This window comes from Acanthochromis polyacanthus, chromosome 14, assembly GCF_021347895.1.
Source record: "Acanthochromis polyacanthus isolate Apoly-LR-REF ecotype Palm Island chromosome 14, KAUST_Apoly_ChrSc, whole genome shotgun sequence".
Lineage (NCBI taxonomy): Eukaryota > Metazoa > Chordata > Actinopteri > Pomacentridae > Acanthochromis > Acanthochromis polyacanthus.
In genome coordinates this window covers 31,459,977-31,482,193 of record NC_067126.1, presented here as the reverse complement: position 1 = coordinate 31,482,193, position 22,217 = coordinate 31,459,977, and the positions used below count along the sequence as shown (strand labels likewise).

Here is a 22,217-nt window from a genome sequence, read left to right as displayed (position 1 = left end):
GAGATTTTTTTGAGGCATAAAAAAGATCCTGCATATTCATTTCATTTGCAATCATTTAGTGTTGATTTTCTTGCTTATAACTTTAAAGACAAACTGCTCATTTTGAGTTTAATCCTCCAGCCGTCCTCGGTGCCATTAGGATGAGGCGGACGTGTGATAATATTACCACTTTCATTAATAATTTGACTCCTGCGCTGGCTGGCAGGAGGGCAGCGCAGGCCACAGCGCGGGTCCCTTCCATGCGAGCAGGGCTCTAACTAGCCGCACTAAAAATAAAGTCCTCCATGCATGGATGGAGCGCGGAGGCAGGACTCATTAGGAGTGAGTAGCTCTGTGGCTGAGGGTGTTTTAACACCTGCTGCTCTTCACCTGAGGGCTAGTGCAGAGGTGGAGAGACAGAAAGGAAGGGAGGGAGAGAGAGAGAGAGAGGAGGAGAGGTGGGGGAGGAGGTGGAGGGCTAAACGGGCCAAGATGTCACAGACTTCATTTCAGTCCGGTGATAGAAAGCCCTCCTCAGCTGCCACACCAACCTACATTTTTAACAGCCACCAAATATTATCCCGACCGCGGTGCATTGGTAAACGGTGTGTCCACGCTGCGTGGAAGCCTCAGCTCTCCTGCGCGTCCTGCACACGCTGCATGTGAGCTGTGATTAATTACTGAGGCGCAGAAATGTGGCTTTTACCTCCCTTATAGAGGAAACGACATTTTTGAACATGCACTTGTATATATGATGCATCTGTTTGTTTGTTTTCTGCATATTCAGGTTTAATCATTTCTCTTTACATTTGATTATTTTGGTGAAAACATGCTGCACTATCAGAAACCCCATTTTCAAAATAAAACCACATTTTTATAGAATTCATTTGCTGCCATGCACCAAACATCATGCTGCATAATATCTCAAAAAACATGTTAACAGTATATCTCAGATAAACCAATTCATGCCACAAAATGATTATTTTTTTTATTGCAGTACTCATCTTTTTCCTCAAACTGCCCATTATAGACATTATTACCACCTCAGCTACCCATCTAAATGTAATTTGGTGAGAGACTTCCAGCAGAAATGTCAAACTACACGAAGGTTGTGTTTCACGTTTTAAAGGCAGCGGATCAAACAAGTGAAATTGCCTTTTGTTCTGCTTCTTCTCTGCCTTTGCTTCTTGCTGCCATCCTGTAATTTGCAGCGTCAATGAACGCAAACTAGATGCACTACAATTAACTCGATTCAATGTCTATTTTCATGTTCAATGTGGCTGCAAAATGTGAATTGATTTTGCTTACAGAGTTATGTGTAAACAAAAAAATGAATCATAGTATCTGAGGAGCGACATTGTTATATTGGCTAATTTATTGTATTATCATGAGGGTCAGGAGGGGCGCAGGGAGAAAATGAAATAGTGTTAAGTTTGATTTGATTGTTTACAGAAAATACAGAAGAACTCAAATGTATTTCGGTCAGTCAAATTCAAATTCACAATCACTCCAGCTTACAATAATTTAACATGTTTAAATAACGTGGATGTATTGCAAATCAAATTTTAATGTGTGATTTTATTGTGTCACAATTTCTGGTTCCTAAAATGAAATTATAGTGAGAACAAATGCTGCAAAAAATATTTAGGGACTCAATTAGTCATATTTGTCTCTGTAAAGCATTTAATTTTACATCTTAATCAAAAACATTTTTGTGTCTTTGTTTAAGACATTAGAACTTTGGTAGTCTTTTGTTGTAAAGACACAGTTTAAAAAAAACTAATTATTTCCATGTTTAAACAGCCAAAAATAATTTAAAATGTTTTCTAAGACAGTAAAATAAATAAACTGAGATGTTATGGTCATTTTGTAAAGTTGTGTGCAAGATTATAATAATTATTTCTGTTTGTTTCCAGGCAGTGATGACTCCAGGAACTCCTGCATCATTTGGGGGATTTAATGACCAAAACGCTTTATTGGCCTCTAAACTGGACTTGTGGTTTTGTGGACAACTGGCACTGTAATTCAGCGTGGAAGCCTGGTGATAGTGGGAAGAACCAGACAGAGCGGAATTAAATTCAACGTCATTATTTTGACTTCTTTTTTGTGCATTTGTTTTTCTTTTTCATTGTGTTTTTTTCTTTCTTCGTGCACATACCATTTGTGAAAAATCCCAAATCCAATTCTCTGACGTCCAGCGTGGTAACCCAATAACTACAAAAACTTCTTTTGTGGATGAAACAAATTCTAATTAACCCACGTGTAATGCAGGCTGACTGACTCGAGGCTGCTCGTTGCAGAGCTGAAAAGTCACATTTCAACTCCCTTTTCCATGTCAGTGTTCAGAGCAGCCCTCTCCTCAGAAAGCAGGGGTCACAGTGTGGAAAAGCCCCCAGTGAACTGGTAGAAATGCTGTCCCCATTACAGCAGCAGCAGGGGTCAGGCCATGGCAGCAAGCATCCAACCTGCCCAAAATTGGCTGCAAAATGACCAATTACCTGAGTGAAGGCTGTGGAGAAAGGACTTAGAAAAATATGGCTTTTACTTAATTCAGCTAAACTGTAAAAGAAACTACTGTCGTATCGACGCCTCGTCCTCGCTATGTGTTACAGTTTCCCACCTGTGAAACGAAGATCTGTGCTTCAAGCTAATGAGAAAATGAATTTTACAGAAAATTTAATGAAGTCTTTGCAGCTAAAGAGCCAGATCGCAGGAGTAAAATCAATAGCTATAAGCTGGGGGAATTATTTCACCAACACTAAAACAACGATTGATTAAACATCTTTACATGTAGGTCTTATTGAATTAATTTCCTCGCAAATGGAAAACATGCAAATTTGCCAATTAAGTCATTTGCCCATGGAGAGCTGGGCTGCTTGACGCTCAGCTGCCACTGCGCCTTTAGTCTGAAACCCTTTTTAGTTTTTGTTAAGAGTTAAGTCTCCAACAAAGACAGGAAGGAGGTCAGCACTCAGCCAACACCTGAATGCGCCTCTCTTTTTTGTGCTCCCCTTGATCCCCACAGTCTGTGCCTGTCATTAGTCTTAATGATGGAAAATTGTCATGTTGATACAAGTCTTGCTCTCCCCCTCTCTTCTTTGTATAAGTAGAAGGTGGAAGCTCCATTTGTAACAAAGTTCTTTGTGACTAAAAGCCGTGGACATTGCATTTGTGCCGGGGGAGAAAAAAGGCTGTAGATGCTCTTTCCATAGCTGGGATAATTATTCCTACTGTGACCTTAATGATTCTCATCCACGCGCCAGGCCCTCAGCAGAGCCCTGTGTCAGGGAATATGAAAAACCCATATAATGAAACCATTTTGGCTGATGGAAAAAAGGGGCTACTGAAGCTGCACTTGCTACAAAGACGGCTCAATTATATGAGTAATTGTGATAATTTTCCCTCCATTCACTGCTTTCTCTGAAAGGTAAAAAACACAGATGCTGAAAGGGAAATTACTTGGACAATATATAATCTGTGAAATGGTCACAACAGAAAAAAAAAGATGACTGTAAGAAAGTGTAGGACTATAAATAGGTATGTTAATGCAGGGCACATAAATACACCCTCAGAAGCTCGCAGACGTAAACAAACAGCACTACACTGAGCAAGCTCATGTGAACAGGAAAAAAAAAAGCAACAAATGACCACTGAGAGGGGAAAAAAAGCATGATAAAAGTAGATATGCAGCTGCCAGAAAATTAAACCTCCTTCTCTTTCCTATTGACAAATTTCAGCTCCTGAAAATGCACCCCCATAGTTGGCTACAATTTTGTTGTTCTCTGACAGGAAAAGGATAATTACCTCTCTCAGAGGCAGGAGGACTGACATGCCCTTTAGACTTTGCCATGAATGCAGAAGCTTGATAGAAAGCTTGAGGAATAATTTGGTTCTTTGCCTTTCCTTTATGTTCAAGAGCATGTTTTGTTCCGAAGAACTTGGAGATGGCAGTATTGTAGAGTGCATTAAACCATGAGTGTTCCTACTGTAAATATGACATCCCCGTGTCTATCAGCGTCTCCATTCGGGGGGAAAAAAAACCTCCAAAATGCATTAAAATTTCAATTTCATCTTGCTGGGAGACAGACGAGATAGTGAGATATGCATTACTTTTTCCTTTCACAGTGGGTGTTGGATTAAACATTTCTTCTTCCTCGGTGAAAAAAGAAAAGCATCTATCTGTCAGGGAGGAGCGTGGCTGCAAGTCCAGCTTCTGTCGAGGCAGAAATTCATTGTATTCTTGGACGTATCCAACATATGCACATCAGCATGAAGGCAAAATTAACTCTTCATCATGAGCTTTGTTTCTAAGAATTTGAGGAAAATACCAGCACTACAAGAGTTAGACTGACTCTTGCATGTCATTTCATTATGCCCATCACCTCTTCCCTCCTAAAAGTACTTTTTTTTTTCCAGAAAAGCCTCCCACATGTGCGGCCGCTGACCCCTCAGGCCCTGCAATCTGGAATAAATCTTTCCAGACAAGCCGAGCAACATTACAGCCTTGCAGCTCAAATACTTGTATCGCACTCAAATGATGAGTCTCTGTCACACACCATGTCATCAGCTTCACCCCAACCCCCCAATAACTTCCGTCCCATTGAGCAGCCTTGTGTGTTACGGGGGCCAAGACAGCCAGAGACCCCCTGGTCCTACTTGATTGTGCCTCCTGTAACATGGAGAAGCAGCTTGGTCCCACCACCAGCCTATACTCAGCATCGCTTTTGTGCAACACACAAATACACACACATGCCCACAAACCACCAATCTCAATTCAGTGCACCCCACTGTGAACTTCCTGACAGCCTCCAGAAATGTTTTCAACTTGTCAAGTCCCTGCAGTAATAGTCCGGGAGCCGAGAACACAACAAAACAATAATCATATGATCAGAAATTTAGGTTATGTAAAAGGCTGGAGGAAGATGCTTGCTTCTAGTCTTCCAGGCTCCTTCATTTGCTGCTTGTTTCACGTGGAACGCTGCTGTCGTATTTAAACTGTTTGGTCAGCTTGGCACAGAACCAAACTGGCTTCTCCAATCACTTTACTTGTAGCTCTTTGTCTGGAGCAGCAGCTGCTGTGATATTTGAGAACAAATTCATTTTTACAAACAGGTTTATTTATCCTGACCACAGTAAGGGACCGTCAGGAAATTATTAGTGGGCAAAAAACAGGGGGAGTCTTATGTATTTTTTCTTTTCTTCTAAAAGGAAGGAGGATAATTTGACTAGTTTGAAAGGAAAAGCAGTGAACTTTTGACTTTTTTTGTATCCCAGACGGATATTTTATTTGTTCTCATGCAAAGTGTAAACAATATTGTTGTAGTTATAGCTAATTTCACAGCGATTAGAAGATTAATGAAGATAAATAAAATATCACTCTGGAGTACTAAAAAGCCAAAAGCTCATCCAAACAAGTTAACTTATCATGCCTCCAGAGGAAAAGAAAAAAAACAACATAATTCCCATTTTTTTGCCTTATTTTTTCCGTACTGATAATTTCCTGAAAGTTTGTCCTGCTACCATATCAAAGTTTCAACACAAATACACATAATTTATTTCTGCATGTTTAGCTGCTACTCACAAAACAAATGGTACCAATTGAAATATTATTTTGAGATATCAGAAGGGATAAGTCACAATTCTTTTCTACGCTAAAAACGGGACCCAAAAACTATTAATAACACCAGTTAGTGTTTAGAAAAGTTTGTTTGTCGCCCCACAGCAGTCATTTCTGCACTTCGCTGAACAATGTATTATTAGATAGTGCAACAATTAAATTAACTAAATTAAAATGTCATTAGTCTTGTTAAAACTGAAGACGTCCAGCTATGTTAATTTTTCTTCTGTTGTATATTTTTATGTTTCTTTCTTTGCTTCCTGTTTGCTGCACAAAGACTAAACCTGCTGCAGCAAATCTGAGACTTTAAAAAACTGTGTTGACGAATATTTCTCTGAACGAACCCTTAATCCCAAAATGGATGGTGACTGAGCTAAAATCAAAAAGGCTGTTTCTTAAGGACTGTATGAAAGTTATTGACAAGCAGCTACACCTTATAGTTATTGTTATGATCATTATTATTAATATTTAGTTAAGTAAGATCCTGCATTTCTATATTTTCTGGGCAATTCTGCTGGGCCTGGCTTTGAAAAGTGTAGATTTTCTTAACCATTATCATTCACTTTGTTTTTTATAGCTAAAAGTGTACAGAGAATATGAAATGGCGAGCTCTAACTTAAAATTTTTCACATATAGAACCAAAAATTAAACAACATGAGAGGAACTAACAATTGACAAAATTAAATTTAAAAAAATCCTATATTTATAGCCCAAGAGCTGCCATGCTTATTTTATATGACAAATTCAATATTTTTGACACATGTAACGTTCTGTTTTCTGCAAAAATGCCAAATAAAGCAAATTAGTCCCCCATTTCTAAACACTTCAAGAAACATATATTCATTCTATTAGTTTGACTTGATTTAAATGATTAGAATTGTTTTTTAATGCAGAGTCACAAATGTTTGCAATAAGAGGTGAACACAAAATCCAACTTTTAAAGCCTAAATGTTTGATTTAAGTTTTGTGTTTTTACATTTTAGAGCAAAATGGAATCAAACTCCAGGATGAGAAAAAGTTAAAAGGCCTTGTTTCCAGCAATAAAAAAAAAAAAAACCATAACCCTCACCCATTTGTGATCCCCCAAAGCGCCTAATTTTCACACCATCTCTTACCCTTACACTTTGGAAATATTTTTTTTTTCCTAACACTGGCAGCAAGAAAACTCAAATCATGCACATGATTCAGAGATAAAGGCGTAAATGTGGGGTGTATGCCATCACCCCTACTAGCACAGACGCTGACCCTCAGACAGAGGTGGTCTGATTTTGCACTTCATAACCAGCAGTCTGATATAAACCAGTCTGACCTACAGCTGTACCTCACAGATATTACTAGCCAGGGACAGAGAGCCTCGTCTTCCAATTACATTGCAGCGCCACAGCCTGAAGCTCAGCCATCTATGGAGAAAGCTAAGACAAGGCTGTCAGAGACTTTAATAAATGTAGGGAACACTGCATGGGAAAAGTGTTGCTGTCTCAATAGAGTGACACAGACAGGCCAAGGCTGTCAATGGAGCCCCTAATGACAGAGTAAGATAATGACAGACCCCAGTTAGAATCAGCAGGAAGAGGAAGATCAATCTGCAGCCAGAGAGGGAGGGATGGAAGGAGGGGGACCAAACTGTGGGCTCTTTCTTTTCTATTTTCTCAGTTTTAGCTCATCTCATACATATCTTTCTGCTGCAGCTGGCTCGCGTCGTGGCGGGGCAGCTCTGCATTAAGCGCACAGTGGATCAATAGCCATTACAACTCCCTCACAGCCTGACACATTGCAGGGCCACAGTTGACATTTCACTCAGGGCCGCATTGATCCCCAGTGCACAATATTCCAGCCCCCAGTTAGTAGCTGAGCCTGGGGTCTGGCTGGAATTGAAAAGCGAGGGAGGGGGGTGTAAAACGGCAGAGGGGTGGCTAACCAGCTGCCCGTGCTACAAGTAAACAGCACACCCCTTGACGCATTCCTCGTTTTCAATCTACTGGTTTTCCTGCCACCACTGGCAATCCGAGAGGCTGTATCAGAGGATCAAAGCTTGACCTATGTGAATTATTTATACACACGTCAGATTGCTGTATATGTGCGTTTGTAGGGGCAGAAATAGCCACGCTGGCATCGTTGTTGATAGCATCTCCCGCTGTTTGCAGGCCCGTGAAAAAGCAGGCTGGCAAAAACACTAAAATAAGCATTTGGTGCAATTAAGAAACGGGAGTTTCCGAGAAACCTCGCTCAAAATAAACAGGGAAAATAGCACGGCAACACAAAGTTAGACACAATTTGAGCTAGTTTCTTTTTAATTGCCTTCTAAGATGCTATCTCTGTGGTCAGTTTAAGCACCGAAGCTGCTACAATATGTTGGATTCATGCTCATGCAGTAGCTGCAAAATGGGAAAGGAAATGTATTTTCAGCAGCTAATAAAGGCGAGATAGAATCACGGTACCAGTTTTTAAGCTACCAAGTATTGACAACAGTCCAATAGGGCATTTTGTGAGTATCTCATGGTCGTGTTTACATTTCACTCAGTTCTGCTTTTCTTAGTTCTCAGTTGTTGCTTGGTTCTAGTTTTGCTTCCTTGTTCTTAGTTTACCTGTTTTTTGCTCTCTAGTTCTTAATTTAAGTAGTTTTTGCCCTTTTGTATCTTATTTTGTACATTACATTTCTAAATTTATACTATTTCTTTTATCTCAGAACCTTCTAAGTGTTTATTTAATGCCTACTGTTGCACAAAGAGAGACTAACGTAATTTCGATTCTTGGTATGTCATGTACATGTTGAAGAACTGACAATAAAGCTGACTTTGACTAAAACAAACCACTCTTTGAACATAATCTCTACCTCGGTGGAAGGGTTGTTCTCGTAGTTCACAAAAGGTTGCACGATCTTGGTGCACTTTAGTTAAATGTGGACAAAAATGGAGCGTCTCATAACTCTTCTGCCGGTGAACAGTGCTGCTGGGTTTGATTTCTGAATTGCACCTTCTAATTGAAAGAGAGGGGGGATTCCACGCTAAAAGGGCTACAAGAGCTTAAATACCTGTCAGGTGTAGTGTGACCACATTGTTCACTGTAAAGATGATGGAAGGGACGTTTCTGTGGAGGGAAGAACAATTTAATCATGTCTCTCTTTGTTGTTTCCACGGTGGGTTTGATGCATGTGTTTGCACCTGTTTAGATAAATGCATTCAGCCATACGCTCCTTGCACTATTTTCCTATCACATGTGAGTGAAATTATAGGGATTAATACTATGGATGTGTGTCATATTGTCAATTTACACAGCTTACATGTGAAGGCAGGAGTGCATCAGATTACAGGTCTTAATGCCGTAATTGAATTCTTCCTCTGGGCAGAAATTTGATTTAATCAATTGTTACCACCTGCCTCGATGCTTCCAGGAGTCACATGGAGGATCAGAATGTAACACGTGTGTCGATAAACATTAATACACAACCACGCACCTGAAACGTCTCCGGACAGCAGAAAGAGACGCTGAATCAGATCCTCAGCTTTAATTTCTACGTGGTCGTCCTGGTCGGATACAGCGCCTGTCGTCACTTAGTCTGGGGTCATTATGTGCTGCGAGAAGGAGAAAAAAAAGAGACTGTACATGAAGATGAGAGCAGGTCTGCAATCACAATGCTCTCATTTAACGTGGCGAGCTGAGGAGGGGGCGGCTGGGGTTGTGGAGCCACGTCTTGCCCTCTCAGCCCAATTGTGCGACCCAGGACGGCCCGGCTGAGACACCGGAGCCCCGCCGGCTGACAGAGGACTCCCCCCCATCAACACTCATATAATGCTGCTTTGGCTAAGAATCACAAGTAAGATAAGGCTTTACTCCCAGAGCTGCTGGCGTGTGTCCAAGTGGCTTATGGATACATGCCAGGGCAGAGGATGCAGGCCTTGTTTGAATTATTGACTGTCATACAGAATTAAATACAAATGGGAACCATAATATTTCCCATTATGAGCAAAAACTGTATTTTTAGAGTCAAAATGTGTCACTTAAATACATTAATTATGGCTCTGACAAGCCACTTTCAATAAAGTGAACATTTTCTGCAAGTCGGCTACATTTCAAATTCAAATTTTTGTCAGAAAACCTGAAGGCGACACTTTATTGTGATTCCTGTCTTCTTTGAGATCCACCTCTTTTGTCCTGCTCCAAAGTCACTTGTTTGACTGGTCAATTACTGTGTTTTTCTCCCTCACAGCCTCACAAAGTCAAATAGATGTTTTCACCGCTCCGTCTTATGACGATGTTTGTGTGAATTATTCAGGCTTTGCTTTTATCAAATAACAATAACTTGAAATACCCTAATGCAGAAATAGCAATTCGGGGAGAAACTCCAACTCACTTTTCATCCTCAGCCTTCTCTCTTGGAGAAAGAAATCATCAAGCCAACAATCTTTCCAACATCACTCACCTGTGTTATTCACGGCTGCATTGTGAAGGAAGCGCACAATGCTTTGATATACAGTAGCTAGTGAGATATTGTATGTGTGTTTTGTATCAAGAGCTTAAGGGCTGAGCTTCACATTGGAGATGACTGCTCAGAGTCACCCTGTGGACAGTGAAGGCGGCCCTCTGCCCTGGCTTTGCTCAGAGGAAACACCTGCAGAGGGCAACACATGTGGGGAAACCTCTGCTGTCTATTTATCACTGATGAACTATTTCCAAGTAAAGAGGATGGTGACCTTGTTCTGAACATTTGCAGCTCTGGATATTGTTTAAACTCAGCACTGAGGGAAGCCTGACAGAAAAGGCAAGCAGCAGCAGAAGCAGCAGTGGTGGTTGATGGCGGTTTTCTACAGAGGGGCAACAAGCTGAGGCTTCTCTGTACTGTGTGAGAAAGTTTTCTCCCTCCATGCAGCCTGGATAAATTAGCCCCAGAGCCAGAGTGTGGACAGCAGCTGGAGTGCAAGAGTCAGCTCTGGCAGTGGTGATAATCAACAGGGAGGATGTGGAGAGAGAAACCCTCAGGGGAGGATGAGGGGGTGGGTGGGTGGGGGGGTGGGGGGGTGGCTGTGATCTTACAGGCCCAATCAGAGCCCAAGTGGAGCTGAGGCCTCATACAGTGTAACAGCACACCATCGCACTGCAGCACTCAACATCCTGGACACAGAGCAGGTCTCCTCCCTAACCGGCTGCTTAACCCTTTCATAGTGTGTGTGTTCGTGTGTGTGTGTGCGCGTCTCCCCCAGCCCTCATTCGCTCATCACTGCACTAATCAGCCGCAGAGACAGCAGCTGCAGGGAGCCCCACTCCTAACCTGGGCTGGAGAGGCTGTTATACTCAGCAAGAGGAGGGCAAATACAGAGCTTAGTGTTCTCAACGGGGATCGGCAGAGCATCCGCATGTCCGACACCGACTGCTTCTTCTATTGTGTCACATTCAGTCATCAGATAAACAATGTCAGCGCACACTGTGGCTCTTCATCGGAGAAAAGGGGTATAAGCGCTCGGATTCCTTGCTAATGTAAAAGTAATAATAGTACAGTGCAAAATTATGTTAATACAAGTAAAAATCAGGTGTTTATAACTTTAGTGAACAGTACTGAAGCAAAATGTATGAAAAGTGCACATTATACAGTCTCATACTGCCATAATTATTCAAATAATACAGTAGAAATGTAAAGGTTGAATGAAAATAGCCTAAAAAAGTTGCGTTCACCAAAAGAATGAACAGAACACAGGACTTCAATTTGTGCAACAGCAAACTCAGTAGCTGGAGAGGAGACTATTAATGCGATTTTAGAGAATATCAGCTTTATAAACCAGCATCTTGGCAAACAGTTTCCTTTTTCACAAGTGAATGAGTCTGCAGCTGAAGACAAAAACACCTAAACTCACTGTGAAGTAACAGTAAGCTGAGCAGATTAGGACTAAACGTTATCTCAGTTTCTGACTGAAGTTAATGCAATTTCTTTTGGTTATATTACATAAAGTACATACATTAATGTATCAATAAGTGGATTTGTTTATCAGATTGGCTTTAGTACAACTACAGTTTAAGTTAGATTTGATCTCTCCAGACACAACAATGAACCTAAAAAACACACTGCTGTAAGAATGCAACATTTCTTCAGCATTTTAATTCATTATGTCAATGATTTTAGGGTAAAATATCATATCTATAAACACATGACAGCATTAACCTTTTGATCTGGACAGCCTGAAAACTTTAAGTTTCTTTGTACACATCTATGTTTGATTAGACATGCTCTTTTTGTAGGACAGTATACAGCATATATTGGATTATTGATTTAGTAATGTGTGTGTATACCATTGTATTGTAACTAATTTTGATTAGTCTGTCTGCTCCTCAAAAGATTAATGCATTACCACTCATTATGTTTCATCTGTTTTGTGTGTGAAACCTCAATCAGTGGACTAAACAGTAGAACTAAACCCAGAGAGGACATTCTCACGAGATCTTAAAGTACCCAAAACTGTATGAAGAGAGTTTTTATCATGGTCCTGCGATCCGCCTCCGTATCGCACAGAATGAGCGGCCACAGCTCTGCAATAAATCAGGCTGGAGTTTAAATAAAGGCCTGATGAATGCTAAGGGAAAAGAATAATGCTCTGTGTTCCCCAAAAGTCTCCACAGTGCTGGCAGTTGTGGCTTATCCTCACTAAATCAGACTGCGGGTCAAGCCAGCTCAGAGGTTGCACGCGACCGGCGGTTCGTCAGCGTGTGCGTGACACTTGGACATGACGGAGGGTGTGGAGGAACGTCCGGACAGGTAGGGTCAGAGCCAGGTCTGATTGCACAGCTGCTGATCCTCCGCAAAAAATCCGAGAGACAAACCAGCACCCCATTCCTGCGTCGGCCCTTGAATCCATCCATTCACTGATAAAACGGACGCGGGCCTCAGATGCTGCACAGCCTGCTGCCTTGTGGTTCAGTGCACAAAAGTTTAGTTCCAAAACTAATTCAGATCTGACTTTGCGTAGAACAGTTTGTATATGTGTCACTGTGTAAAGGCAACAAACGTATTCAGAGCTCGCACAAATGAATTAAACATCTCTCCGCAAAGTGCAGTCCAAGAAATATTTCTACCAAAGAATGGAACGATACTGGTAGAGCCGATGCAATCTCCGAAGCCCAGCTTGACATGACATGAAGCAACGATTTTATGTTGTCTGTCAAATATACAGAAAAAAAATCAATGCAACTTGACAGCGTTACATAAAGAGCCTTTGTGCCTTGATATTTCTTTTCTGCCAGTGTACTTTTGTCTGGGGTGTAGCGAGTCGTTGTCGAGGCCCAGGGGGAGCAGAGCTGGCGAGAACAATGTGGGAATCCGAGGAGGCAAACTGCACATGTTGTCTTTTCTCTGCAGCTTCTGCTGCGACTCCAAAAGAGGCTGCATCTTTACAGCCCATTTCATACGGCAACATCATCCATCACAGCGGACAGGTTAGGCCAGACCCCCAGATTGACCCCTGAATTTGTCTGAGAATCAAACTCATGAAACCTTCAAAGCAGAGGATTAATGTGCAAAATTAGGAGCAAAAATCTATTTAACACTATATTATTTTTGGCCATATCTGAATATTCAACATTTGTTTTCCTAATCTGATTCACTCAACACTGTTTTGTGGCTTCGTACGGACAATTCCTTTTGTAAATGAACAGTGGTACATTGTGTAAATTGATAAATTGGAATTTAAGTGCATCAAGCACTCATTCAATATAACCAAACTGAGTGCATCCATCTGCACACAATTAACTGGAGCTGCAGTCCACATTTGCAATTTCATGGGAATATGGGAAAAAGGTTTTTGGGGAAACCGATCAAGCACTTAGTACGGCAGCATCCATATAATCTGATTACGTCTAAAACCCGAGCTAAGTGGTGCTCTCTAGCAGAGGTGACAAAGCTGCTAGCGCTGCCGCCTGCCCAGGTGCAGCCGGGCAGCCTGAGCTCGTCTGTGTGGGCCTGCGACACTCCAGACTTCAACCTGCAGAGCTTCAGCCACGGCTGAATGCAGCAGCGGCCGCCCACTCTCCCTCTCGCCCAGAAGAGGATCAGCGGTGGCTCAGAGCTGCCCAGGCTGGGAGGTGAACAAGTGGGGCTTTGAGGAGCCCTCTGCCAGTCAGACGCAGAGCTCCAGGCCTCCAGCCCTCAGGGGTTAACCTCTCAGACTGCCAAGCAAAATACTGCAAGAGGCTCGCAATTACAGAGACAGTCAAAGGCCACACGCAATTTCCAGAGCTATTTACACAGTTAGAAGGCCCCCCTCCAGACCTGCCAAGAATAGGCAGAATTAAGATGGCAGAGAGAGGGAAGGTAGCCTTTTAAATACCCTTTGGCCTCTCGTGGCTGTAATCCATTCACAAAGCAAGTGATGGCTTACACAAATAAAAAATCTGCCTGCAGTATATGAGCTATGCAGCAAAAGCAGAACTCAAATGCGATTATAAATCCACTGAAGAGCACCTGCTAAGTACTGACAGTCCACCAGTAAATAATAATGCACCTCTGGGACACAATAACTGTCCAGACATATCATGATATAATTAATTATCTGGAAAATCAATGAAGGGATAGGGTAAATAGCTAGGAAGTTGTTGTTTTTTTTTTAGCTATTTAAGCAGATCAAAGAGTCTCAAGAGATTAATGCAAAAAGCATATACAAAACCAATATTAATAATTCATAAAGCAGTCCTGCTAATGGATTTTCAACATTGCTCACCTCAGTCTAATACAGTGTTTCCCGAACCGTCGGTCAGGACCCTCAATGCACATCTGAAATGAGAAAAGATGGAAAACAATCAGCCATGCATTTATTTTCTTGAATTTTTCTTCGAAATACGGAACACTTTCAGCTTGTCAGACTTTAAAAAACAACCTAAAATGGCTTTAACTGGGATGATTGATTGCATTATTTTATTTGAAGGCATCACAGGCCAAAGAATGCTTTAAAATAATTCTGTAAATGCTCTTATACACCCAAGATCTTGAAGAAATACAGATAAAATGGCCCATTTTTGCTGGATGAAAAATCAGTGTATATTGTCCTAGCGCCCAACCCTACAGATCAAAGCTTGCACTGTAATTTATTGCATGTACTGCAAGCTTTCTGTTAGCTTTCATGGCCCCACAGTGTGTCCAGTAACATGCTTTGGTCAGTGTGTGAAGCTGTGCAGAGAGTCAATATAGAAAACAGTTGTACCTCCTGGCGGGTCGGTGCAGGAACCCCCCTCCCAGGGGGGCCCCAGCAGCCTCTAACCCGCACAGCTGTTCTCCAGGTCTAGAGCCTCTCCAGAGCCCAGCAGTTCCTCCTCCTGCGTCGGGGACGGCCCGCCCGGGGGGCACGGAGCTCTAATAATAACAACATCCAAGATGCAGGCCTGGGGTCAGACGCGAACCGTGACCCTTCCCCATCACAGCTCCAGAACCTGGACAGGAGCCAGGACACAGAGCTGGGAGAGCCGGGTGAGGAGAGGTAAAGGGTGGGCCTGTGGGTGGCGGGAGCTCTCAGGTCTCCTTTCACTTCCTGCTTAATGCACCGCCATTCTGGGGACAGAGGAACAGGTCCACAGTCAGGTCACAGTTGGAGGCGTAGACTTGAATGTGGGGGCAAGATGATAAATGATGGATGCTATAACTGAAAGGTATCGTGTGTCGACGGTAAGCTGCTAACTGGGAGCAACAAAGCATTTTGCCTCTCAGCACCTGTGTTTGGCTGCAGCTCACCCACACTGGCAGCACCCATCTGCAAAAATGTAAATGACAGAGTCAAGGAGCAGAGCAATATCTGTTCATGCATATAAGTGGAGTTTGTGGGAGATCCTGAGCTTTTAGCACTCAGTGAAAACTGTTTATTTAGACTCCAAATTAACAGAGATTTTAGTCCCAAATTGAAACATACCTTAAAGAGAACTGGAATTCGTGTTGTTCTCCTCGTACAAAAACTGAACTAACAAACTCCTGCTCTGAATAACAATCCTGAGTTTATGTTCAAGCATGCAGAGCACAAACACAGTCAGGTCTTACAGGTCGGCCAGCAGTGCACTTACACGGTTTCTCACACACTCCATCCGAGGGGGAATACTTGGCCCTAATTAGCATCGAGCATCTGGCAAATGTCAGTGTGTTTCTGTGCGCAGCATTCCTATTTACTTAGTAAGCTTGGGTTCAGCTGGAACAAACACAGCGAGAGCTTTGCAGCGTTTCAGACCCGGGTCCTGGGAGTGTTTTGGTATCGCATTGTGAGTGACATACAGTATGTGTAATGTAAGAGCGCTCCTCTCATTATCCACTGACTGTTGTGTACAGTTAAGGTTTACTGAGCATTCCTCAATCTGCTGGAGGGCACATGCACCAACATATCCATTACTGTGTTGGTGCAGCAAAAAAAAAAAAAAACCTTCATGTGGATTTGTTTAATTCTCCTGAGCAGACCTCGCTACTGCACTGGAAAAAATGCCCCTCTCAAAACAAGAAAAAAAAAACTTTCAAGGAACTTTTACCTTGAAATAAGTGAAACGATCTGAAATAGAACAAGCGAAAAATTGCTTGGTAAGATTTCTTGAAATAAGATACTGTACATTTAGAAAGTTGAGATCTTAAAACTAGCTGTGAAAACTTATTCTAAGCTATATTTTACCAGGATTGTCAAGCTTAGGTGTCTTAAAAGAAGCCAGACATGTTAAAGAAAATACACATTTTTCACTCAAAAATAGATTTTTGCTTTCATGCAACTGCCTAATTTGAGATGTATTAAACTTATTTTGAGTTTTGTTGTAAAATACAACTCAAAACAAGAAAATTTCAAGATTGTGTGACTTGAGACATTTATTATACTTTGTCTTAACCCTCCTGTTGTCTTCATTTACGAGCACCAAAAAATACTGTTTCCTTGTCTGAAAAAATTCCAAAAATTCAGCAGAAAAAAAAAAGAAAATCCAATAATAAATTCCAATAATTTCTTAAAAGTTTTGTTTTAAAAAATCCCCCAAACTTGGCAAGAAAATTATTGCAAATGTTTTCAAAAAATTAGTAAAAATCTTCCAAAAACCCCTAAAAATATCTAAAGTGATCACACATATATCAGTAAAACTGCTAATATTTTCTTTAAGAACATTCACACAAAAAAATATCATCCAAAATCCAGTGAAATTTGCTGGATTTTGGTTGATTTTTTTGGTGAAGGTTCTTAAGAAACATTTCTTTTTTTCCACCAAAAAAAGTTCAAAAAATTTCCCAAAAATGTTGAAAATGTGGAGATCAGAAGTTTTCTCCATGTCCAGTCCCTCCATGTTGCTGAAATGTCACTTGTTAAGTATATTTATCTTAAATCAAGTGGAATGAGACATTTTGACTAAAAATAAGGCAAACAGACTCGGTAAGATTTTGAGTTTTTGCAGTGTGCGAGAGCTCCTTCTTAGAGACCTTTGAAACACTGTTATTTATTAGTTTAATTCAGTAGAAGCAGTAAATGATATCTTAATCACCTACGATGATTCTGAGGGCAAAACTGCACTTTTCTTCCCAACCTGTCCTCACATGTTTACCTCATTCTACCAAAGCCACTGTTCCCTCCTCCCTCTAAGTTTTGACAGAAACTAACCGCTGATCCCTGCTGGTACTCATAATCTATTCCACAGCAGCAGGCTGTCTCTCTTTTCATATACAAACTTGAAATTGCTCCAACGCTTAAACACCCAGGTGAAATCCAGGCCCCTGCAGGAACAACAAAGATGCGTTCACAGCAGCTCTACATGCCGACTGTTGGAGCCGCAGCACAGCAACAAGGCGAGCAGTCCAGTTGGCTTGATCTCAGGCCCAGATCTCCACCCTGACATGATTACACAGAGGCTTCCTGTCTCCGCGACCCTGATACCATCTCGGTCTGACTTCTCGCTCCCCTCCCATACGGCTCTGTCCCAACCTCAGATAGCAACAATTACGGTCTAATGGGACAGTTTAAATTAGGAAAAACTACATCTAGCAAAAGCACATGTTCATCCAACTCCGCAGCACGGCTCATTTAAGAGATTAATACTCAGCCAGGCCCCGCAAGGAAATTCAGTCTCAAGAAACAGCAGCTTCAGTCAAGGAGGCCATTCATGTGCAGATCAAAACATAAAACCCTCTGTTGATGTTGATTTTTTATTTTTTTTTAAACAGAAATAACCAACAATTAAATCCTCCATGCTGTGCTTAACATTGACACATGAATGTTTCCCGTTCTTCCATCTAATAATTACCCACAAGTCATTTGGATTTTCAACAAACAGCCCAACTTCCTGGTAGATGCTGTTATGTCATATTTCAGCGCTGCACATGGAGTAAATGAAAACCAAATGCCACAGCAGGTTCCAGTCAGCGCGATTATACGTAATACGATGACTTACAAAGCGTAGGGTCATTTGCATTTGTTGAAGTCAATTAAAATAGCACAACAGAAAGCGAGGAGGATGAAAACTGTGAAATAAATGAAGCCTCTCAATAAGCGACATCATCTTTATCTGGCTGTAAAGACGGGAAAGATTATTCCACAAACATGCATCGCCTGTGACAAAAATAACAAGTCTTGTCATGAGGCTGCTCACTCGCTGTCAATCACCATAACAAAATCCAGTGCTTTATACACTAACTGATCTATTTTCATGTCATCTGAATAGAAATCCGGCTTAAAGCACGCTCAATTTGAAGTACACCATGATCCCAATTCATTTAGCCGACAGATGTAATCACAACCACCAGCTCTGGTCGTACATAGATGGAAATCAATTACCATGAATATTGAAAAAGACACCGGCAGGTTCACTCCCAGGACTTTCTCATTTTAAACCATAATGAGCATTTGTGTTTGTTGCAGGAGATGAGAGATCCCTCCCTGTGAGACAACATATTGTCTTAAAATTCAAACCTTTTCTGCTCATTTTCTATTTGCTGACACCAAAAAGTGACTCACTGAAACAAACGCTGTTCAAAGCCGCGCTGCTTTTATGAATCACGTCATGTTTATGGAGAGGGGAACCAGCCGACTGGACTCCAGGGACCTCTAGCTACTAAACTATCAACAGCACCACTTTCATCACATCCTTCACTTGAGCAAATTACCATATCAGCAGCGGGATCTGAAAGCAGCCCAAGAAACCACAATCTGTGCTTTCTGACGTACAATTAAAAGATGTCAAACTCGGTTTCTTTTACACTGTTTTGGTTCTGGCTGTCAACGCATCAAACATTATCTTAAAGAGGACTCGTTTAGCAAAGAAAAGGGACCGGCCAGGTTCACTGACGGCAACGAGGGGGCTCAGTTAGCCCGGGGGTATGTGGGTAACCGAGGAGCACAAAAGAAATGGATACACGATAGGAAGAGCAATGGTGGTGGTGGTGGTGAACACTGCAAAAACTCAAAATCTTACCAAGTCTATTTGTCTTATTTTTAGTCAAAGTTTCTCATCCCACTTAATGTAAGATCAATTCACTTAACAAGTGACATTTCAGCAAGATGGAGGGACCTGTTTTAAGACAATGCCTCTTAAATATCTTGTTAAGTCAAACAATCTTGAAATCATCTTGCTTCGAGTTGTATTTTACAAGAAAACTCAAAATAAGTTTAACCCTTGTGTCGTCCTGCAGGTCAAATTGACCTGCTTTAAAGTTTAAAAATGGGGAAAAAATATACTTCCACATTTTCAAATTTTGAGGGGAAATTTTTGAAAAATTATTGGTGGAAAAAAGAAATGCTAAAAAAAAAAGATTTCTTTAATAACATTTGGGGGGGGGGGAAATCAACCAAAATCCAGCAAATTTCTTAAAGGAAATATTACAACTTTTACTGATATATATGTAATCACTTTAGATATTTTCCCAAATTTGTATTTTTTAAATAAAACTTTTAAGAGAAACTTTTATGGAATTTTCTTCCTGAAGATTTTGCAATTTTTTATAAATTTGGGGAATTTTTTGCTGAATTTTTTTTTTTTTTTTTTCCAGACAAGGGAACAATATTTTTCGGTGCTGTAAATGAGGACAACAGGAGGGTTAAGCCACCTAAACTTGACAATCCTGATAAAATATAGCTTAAATTAAGCTTTCCCAGCTAATTTTAAGATCTCAATATTCTAAATATCATATTTCATTTTTCACTTCTATTGGAAGATTTTTTCCACTTATTTCAAGCCCCTTTTACCTTGAACTAAGTTTTTTTTTTCTTGTTTTGACAGAGGCATTTTTTCCAGTGAAGGAGGTGGTGGTGGGGGGGGCTGCGACTTTCCTGCCCGGCTCCCTCCTGGGAACCTGGGGGCTAAGACGCTGGAGCTCCTCCACACAGGTATCATGTTCAGCAGGTCCTTCAGTACAGCTGGGCTCCCGTTCAATTCCCCTGACTGTCTGCCTCGGCGGAGAGATGTGGAGGCGCCATAAGGTAACAGTAGCACAAATGCCAACAGGTGAAACCAAATATTTCGAGTCAAGCTTGATACTGTTGTTGTTGTTTCACAGGAGAATTGGCACTGAGCCTTTTCTGCCTGCTTTAATGTAGGTTACATGCAGTTATTTGCATGATTAAACATGATCGGGAAGCATTAATGCATGCTCCTGCCTTTTTTTTTTTAAATATCTGGTGAAATATGAAAAGAGCAAGAGGGGAGAATGAAACCCCCGAGAGTTTCAGACATAAATCAACCTCCCACATCTCCACTCTGACACAGACAGCCTGCATCCCCCCTTTACAGAAAGCGCAGCAGCTGAGGGCCCACTGCTGGATCCACTGTAATAGCTTCGACTCCGGCAGAAAGAGCACTGCCTTCTTCAGATTTCAATTCACTGCACCTGAGTGGCTGATCGACTGCAGAAAGGGGAATAGGCTGAAATAGACATGCTGAATATCAGACTTCTTAGCCTGGACATAGCTTTGTTTCTGAACATATAAAACCTGACATCTGGAGTGGCTTTAAAGATATACATACCTGCCAACTAAAACAGAAAACAAGACCAGTTTCAACACAAAAATGCACTTCAAAAGCTTTCCGTTTCCATGAAAATATGTTTTAAAAGATGCAAGAAAAAAATCTAAAAAGAGCAAGCTGTTGCCAGTTGTTCACCAAAGTAGATTGAGCATTTTCCAAAGCTGAAAGAATAGAAGGGTAGCATTGTTGAACTTACAAGAAACAAACACAAAAACCGCCCTTGTGATTTGTGATATAAGTACTAAAGATACTTTACATGATCAATCTTATCTAATCATCACTTATTTTCTCAATTGACTGTTTAGCCCTGTGACAGACTGGCGACCTGTCCAGGGTGTCCCCTGCCTTCGCCCGAGTCAGCTGGGATAGACTCCAGCACCCCCCGCGACCCTAGTGAGGATAAAGCGGTGTATAAAGAATGGATGGATGGATGGAATTGACTGTTTAGAAAATAGCTAAATATTTCTTACAGAGTTCCCCTTTTAACACCCTTTAAATGCTTTTTTGCTGGGACCCACAGTAAGATAAGATAAGATAGACTTTATTGATCTCACAAAGGAGAAATTTACCGTTACAGGGCTCTTAGGAACAAAAAACAGAGGAGTGCAAAAAGTCACAAAAGTGCAAGTACAAGATGTGTACTTGTGTACAAGATGCAGTCCGACGCCCAAACCCCCCCCCCAAAAAAAAAAAAAAACACAGCAAATGCCCACATTAAAGATGCTCCAACCACCAGAGGCTGTTTGGCAACCTGCCTGAAACTACTACATGACTCAAAGCAGTTGCTTGATTATCTTTGAAGTTTCTGATTAGTTTTCTGTTTACCTGACTAATTGGATAACCAACTATTTGTTTCAGCTCTAATTAGGAGTAAATGCTCACACTGATTAATAAATAAAGTGAGAAAAAACCCTAAACCAAAGCATGTTAAGATTCTGAGGGTGGCTGGAAACAACTATACTTATGCGGTGGAATATCAAGGCACATTTGGGAAAAATTAGTTTTTTGTTTTCTTGCCAAGGATTAGTTAAATGAGAATAACATTAATCTCACATACAATAGGGGGAAACAACTGGCCTTGCTCTGCCAGAAGGATAAACTGTACATAAAATGCAGGCGTAGTAACCGTGACATATTCATTAGTTTATGGACGAATGTTTTTAAGACTTGTTTTTCAATAGCAAGCGAGTGGTGGATCTGACCTAAAAACCCAAGCATGCTACACGACCTAAAATATACCCTTCTTTACCATTCATACTTTAAATGGGACTTTAATTTACAAACTTAACACATGCTGCATTGAAGGCGACATCAAACTAGCGATTCAGACCATAAACTAATTTAGAAAATGTTTACGAAAATAATCAAAGGAGAAGTAGGGCTATTTTTTCTCATTGACATCTCCACAATCGGACTCAGGAGTCGCCCCCGGCTGCCTGTTTGAAAGAATGCAAGTTTAAGGAACCCGCACTTTTCTGACTCTGAGATTACATCCATTTTTTGCTGGTGATCAAAGGTATAAAGACAAAAAAAAAAAAGTAAGAATAATTTTCCAGCACCTCTAAAGGGCTGTCATTAAAACACTATCTGGTTCGTTTAATCTGCAAAAAAAAAAAGAAGCACAAAAATGCAAAAGTCACTTTTGTGCTGCATTTTTTCCTGATCAGGACTCCAGTGGATGTGGGGC

The 22,217-nt window shown here is 41.1% G+C and overlaps 1 long non-coding RNA gene across 1 annotated transcript; it reads right to left on the bottom strand.

Moving 5' to 3' along the window:
* Nucleotides 1–9,056: 9,056 nt before the first annotated feature.
* Nucleotides 9,057–16,070, bottom strand: LOC127537201 (uncharacterized). Its single transcript, XR_007946818.1, has 3 exons — nt 14,776–16,070; nt 14,296–14,348; nt 9,057–9,168 (listed from the first exon to the last, which is right to left on the bottom strand). It is a non-coding gene; the product is annotated as an uncharacterized LOC127537201 (long non-coding RNA).
* Nucleotides 16,071–22,217: the final 6,147 nt, after the last annotated feature.